Genomic DNA, 6,003 nt, shown 5'->3' on the forward strand with positions numbered 1-6,003 from the left:
ATTGTATTTTTAAATATCTTTCTGTTTCTGGGAGAGATCTTAGTCCTTTAGCCATGGCTTTAAGAGCAAATAGGCATCGTTCCATTTTAAATATCTTCTGCTTTTTCCTCTATAAAATGTGATCAATGAAGAATAGATGTCTCAGGCTCTTGTTATTACCAACCTCCTCCACACCCACATGTAACCAGTTGGGTGGCTGTCCCTTGTGACTGGGCTCCAGACTGAGGCTCTACCTGCCTTCCCCATCTTGTTTTTCCAAAGCACCCATTTGTACCAGAAACTGAAATATGGCAGAAAGAAGGAATCAGCATGACATAGCTCAATTCATGGGAAAAGAACCCTGGCCAGAATATTCACAAGAAAATAACTACAAGCAACTAAGACAGTGCTACAGCACCGCACACACTAAGAACAGGAAACAAATGCATGGCCTGAACTGTACAGTAGCACCGCCTGCATTCAGCCCTGAGAAACCAACCCAGACTCTTATCGAGCCAGAAAGAAAACACTCGTCAATGGGCCAGTAGGTCACAGTGAAAATATTAAAGGAACTGTTGGTAAACACCAACAGGGCTTTGGCTAAGACAGCAAAATAATCAGACTCAGACTACTCATCACCACCTGTTGCACATTCCTCACCCTTCCTGCCCCTCCCTACCCTTCACCCTGGAGAGTCCAAGATCACACAGTAAATAAAACCATGATCCGTGAAAGCTCTCAGAGCTTTGGCCATTACTATCTCCAGCAAAAGCTGAAAGGATTTCCCTGGGGATTTCAGCCAAAAACACTTTTACACTTAAATCTATGCTCTAGTCTGGAAGAGTGCATTGTCATTTGTTCTGCAGTGGATTTTCTTCTAGATAACTTCTTTCCCACTTACTATCAGGCTTATATTTTCAAAATAGTTCAGATTCACGGTATGTAAGGCGCAGAAGACTACTACAGAGAAACCACCCTCATCTCAAATCCAAACCCCCTGAGATGAAGTAATAAAACCAAGCAATATAGTTGAAAGCCAAGGACGGTCCGAGTTTCAACAGCCCCTCCACATGCAGAAAGAATTACAGATTTTTCCTAGTACCATACCTCTTTTATATTCCTTCCACATACCTCAAACTAAATTCCAGATCTGAAAAACTCAGTTTATACCTTATTCCCACTTAAAGGTCTTCCACCAAGAATATACCTCCTGTGAATGGTAGGATGTTATTTATTTCAGAGTTTTGTCAATACTTCTGTCCTCCGAGATGTAAAGGGGAAGTCTCTGACCACTCAGTAATGACTCTAGAGAGAACAGATTTCTGGACTTGCTACCTGAAGGTCAGGCAGTCAGGGAAGATAAAAGGGTAAGTTTTATTACTGAGCTCTCTTAGAAGTTGAAATATGCCCAGAGAAGAGGAAGTATTAAGAAATTTAAAAGGGGGAGTGAGATCTTCACAAGTCTGATGTGACTTTATTGTTGTTTTCTGGCTTTTTCTAATATATTCATTCTGTGTGTTTTGTTTTACAATGCCCAGTTCAATAGCATCATCCATTTTTGCCCTGAAGGATTGGTTTGGAGCTCTAATTGGAACTGGGGACAGATTGTTTGTATTTAATCTGTCTGTACATCTTCTACTCAGTAACTGAGTAAAGCTCTTAAACTCTACTGCAAATATCCCTGGATTCCAATGAATTTGTCTTACTTAGTAGACATAGCAACACATATTGTTTTATTTATGGATAAGCAAAGCCTTAACAACTTTTATATTCCAAATGCTCAGCACGATTTATTTATTTCCTCTTTTTAGAAAGAGCTGAAACAATGATGCTGTGTAAGGTTAAAAAAAGAGTAACGTAAAATGTGCTGGAAACAGAAATTACTTGGAGTTAATGTTTAATTCAAATGAATTAAACGAGATACAGTCTACAAAGAAGTCTGGGCTCCCTGTTACTGGTTGATATTGAAAACCTATCTAAGGAATTCAGAGTAACGTTATCTCCCTTCTATTTGGGTACTTATAAAAGAAATGCAGTCAAGTATTTTCTAAAAACGAGAACACATTACATGTTTATCATTAAATGTTACTTTTAAAAAAATTTAGACAAAATATTTTGAGTGGCTTGAAATTCACCAAATATTCCCTAACGCTTTGTGTTTACAAATATATGTATATATTTTATAATATATATTTCTAATATATAAAATATATATTTATATTTTTAAAACATATTTTATGCTTATAAAATAAATATTTTTACAAATATATATGTTTAATATTAAAACCTATCTTTGTGTGCCTGTTATATAGGGAACTCCTATAAGATACTAGAGGAAACAAACAGGGGGAAGGGGAGGATGGATACCGAGAGGAAATTGAATTGTGCAAAGGGTTTTTATTAATTCCATCTATTTTTAAAGCCAGGACATACTACCAGCTTGCTGTCTCCCGGCGCGCGCGCACACACACACACACACGCGCGCACACACACACACACACACGCACGCTACATCAGCTTGGGATTCCTGCTATCCCTCCCCGCCCCCAGCAGCCCCCGCCCCCAGCAGCCCCCTCCCCCGGCGCAGGCAGCCTCGTCGGTCCCTCCCGCGGTGGCTCCGCGCACTCCCTCACGACCGCATCACCTACCCTGCTGGGACTTCAAGACAGACGCGGGACTGGCTGCTGCTCCGAAGGAAAAGCCTCCCAGGACCAGCAGTAAGAAAATGCAAAGAAAAAAAGGTGGTAGTGAGGCTCCTTTACTTTCCACAACAAGGGGAAGTGTTGAACCCCATGCACTAGGCTGCTCCGCAGCGCGGGTTTCGGAGGAAATTGACGGCCGAGAGAGCTGCGCCTGCGGTAGAAAGTTGGGGGGATTCCCCCAGCCACCCGCGCCAGGCTCCTTTCTGGTCCCCGCCGCAGCCTTGACAGCTCCCCTGGTCTCCGAGCCCCTCCAGAGCCCTGCTGGTTTCCACCCGGAGCTGGGCTGTGTTGCCACATGCACTTGAGAAATCCTAGCAGTTGCGCAAAGAGTCCCAGAAGTTAGAAAGGGTGATTGTGTGTGAATGTGTAAATATACAGTACAAGAGGCTGGAACAACTGAGTGGGGCCAACCCTCAGATACAGCCCGAGGTTTCAGATTTCATTTGGCAACTGGTAGCTTCACAGGACTCGAGCCGCACTAGAGGGGAGACCGGCAGGAGCCCCGCCCTCCCAACGCCTGGGTTATCTGAGAGCCTGAGCTACACCGCCGGGCTCCACCGACAGAATGCTCCCTGCCTGGTTCCTCCGCATCTGGCATTGCTCGTTCCTTTCAAGTGCATCATAGATATGTGTTGGTCACAGATCTGGGGCTGTGGGCGCGAGAAGGTTGGTGAATACAAGTCTCCTGACCTCAGGGAGCTCTGCATTTCATTGGCCAAACCTCACACGCCGGTTTTACTTCCTTCTACCAACTCTCTGTCTCGCTAAAATTTTATTTCTCCAATCAGAATTACCTGGGCCATTAAACCAGTATTCCTGGAAATGCACATTTAGATGGATGCCCTCTAGTTAGAGCCTTAGAGAAGTTCAAAGTATAATTACTTTCTTACTGTGGTGTAAGAACTCTCGGAATTACACAATATGAGGCAAAAAGACAAACTAGTAAACATTGTTTTGATGCAGGCCATCTCTTCCCACCATCACCAAAATGTCTGTTTCAAATTGTGATCTTACAGTTGTGGTTACCTGGCATGCTGAGTAAAATTATTTCAAAAAGCTTTGTAAACATCTCTGTTTTAGAAGGCCACTTACAGTGGCACTTTGGAAGGCCAAGGCAGGAGGATCACTTGAGCCCAGGGGTTTCAGACCAAAATCGGCAACATAATGAGACTCCTGTCTTTACGAAACAATTAAAAAAAAAAAAAAAGTTCGGCGTGGCAGCGCATGCCTGTAGTCCCAGCTACTCGGGAGGCTGAAGTGGGAAGATCTCTTGAGCCCAGGAGGTCAAGGCTACCATGAGCTATAATTGTGCCACTGCACTCCAGACTGGGTGACAGAGTGAGACCCCATCTCAAACAATTACTACTACTACTAATAATAATAAAATCTATCTTTTAGAAATCATCACCAGATATCCTGAAGACACATAATGGGGGTGTTCTCACTAGGGAGCTCCAGTGAGAGAAGGATATAGAAGAAGAGCACATGTTCAGTTTTAGAAACACCAAAAATAAAAAGCTGAGTGGACTCTGATATGTTTTTCCTTTTTATCCTCTTTCTCCAAGTTCTTGGAGAAACCAATCTACCCCTTCCCATGCTGAGGTCCTACTATAAACTTGATTTTCTGGCGGGAGAATTCTCAGCCCTTTAATGAATCAAATTAATTTGTGTGGGGAAAAAATTGTGTTTCATATTTCATTTAAAAAGTATGTATGGAATTCCTAAGATAGAAGTAATGTAACTTATTATCTAATTGGTGGGAATAATTGACCTTCATCAACCCACATGGCCTTACATGTTCTAGCAACACCCCGGCAGGTGAATGCTGAGGGGCAGTTTCAGATGAAAGCTGGAAAATGATAACATTAACACAAATGCAATTTGCACACATTTGATGGACTCAAACACCTCAGGAAGACAAGTGCCAATAATTATGATTCAAGATTGGGACATTTAAAAAAACCAAGGAAACTGTCACATCAATAACTTATTTTAGGATCTAACAAATATTACCACAGCAATTTAGTCTCAAAGTAATACAAAACTGAACTCAGGGTGGTTACTGGGTAGTCTCTAGTCCAAAAGATTAAGACACACCTCTAACACACACACTCGCTATGTTCAAGGCCTTTTCCTTCCCATCTTCTGGTTCTGTCTCCACCCTTTCCAATTGATAGTACTTCATTGGTGTGTGTGATATATGTGATTATCTTAAGCTAGAAAGTACAACAGAAGGAGAGGATGATTGTCACTTGGGGATTAGACAGTTGAGAGGATAGGAAAGGAGTTATATCCACCAATACAAACGCCTTCTTCCCCTCCTACTTAGAAAGAGATGGACCATTGCATTCCTTTTCTAGAAGCCCCTCAGCAAGGAGTCTGTTACAAGAGAATACAACCTGAACTAGAAACTGCGTGGTGTTCTCTGGCCTCTGACTATACTATTCGACTCTTATTGTAGATTAATTGGGACCAGGGGACGTCCCTTATATGTATTGTAGCATCTTTAAAGGAGAGAGTAAACTCTTGAACAAGACACTTGAAACCTGATTCTAGTCAGAGAATGCTGATGTGACTGATACAGACTCCAGGGAGGTGGTGTCCGACATTCAACTCCCTGAGTCCCCTGCTCAGAACTTGCCCAGAGGGTTACTTAAAGCTGAGTTTTATCAGTCAACCTCAATTATGAGTTAAAGGTGTGCCTCAAACCAACTCTACAAAACTCAGAAATGATTCAAGGGTGAGGGCTAACTTTCCAGGATCTTCAAGTCCTAGACACCTTTAGGAAAAAAGTCTATGAAAGGTCAGTATAATGGCAGGCAGAGTTTGAAGGACTTCAGTATTTACAGGGAGGATGTATAATACTCTAGGACCAGGGGGATTCCAGAGATCTAGAAATGAAAGCGGAGGAGGAGAGAAGGAAGATAATGGACATACTACATTTGGACAAGTTGTTTGAGTGTTGGTATTGCCAGAGTCAAGGAAAGAAACCCCCTCCACAGACAAAGCCCCCTGGACACTGATTCTATCAAGCCATTCTTTCAATGGAATTTAGTTAGGGAAAGCTTAGCCAGTGTTTCTACAATTACTTTGTCTAATATTTAAAGTATATGGCTCAAATGTTACTATTAAATGAGTATGGACTAAAATGTATTTTAATGTACTTCGCTAACTTAAAAATTGCAAAGTTTTTCACCAGATTCCATGTCAGATTCTTTGAAAACCTTAGCATAGAGTAATTCATTGTCATATTACCCAATTGTCCATTAATATCAGATACTGGAGCTTTTTAATTATGTTTTCTTTTAAGAAAACATAAATT

The 6,003-nt window shown here is 41.8% G+C and overlaps 1 protein-coding gene across 1 annotated transcript in view; it reads right to left on the reverse strand.

Annotated features, from left to right (window-relative positions):
- LOC105479670 (Rho GTPase activating protein 24) overlaps positions 1 to 2,742 on the reverse strand; it is a 531,861-nt gene extending 529,119 nt beyond the window's left edge. Inside the window, exon 1 of the mRNA XM_071092610.1 lies at positions 2,628 to 2,742. The gene's annotated coding sequence lies outside the window, so the exon portion shown is untranslated. The remainder of the gene's footprint in view (positions 1 to 2,627) is intronic.
- Between the last annotated feature and the right edge of the window lie 3,261 nt (positions 2,743 to 6,003).

This window comes from Macaca nemestrina, chromosome 3 (assembly GCF_043159975.1).
Source record: "Macaca nemestrina isolate mMacNem1 chromosome 3, mMacNem.hap1, whole genome shotgun sequence".
Taxonomy (NCBI): domain Eukaryota; kingdom Metazoa; phylum Chordata; class Mammalia; order Primates; family Cercopithecidae; genus Macaca; species Macaca nemestrina.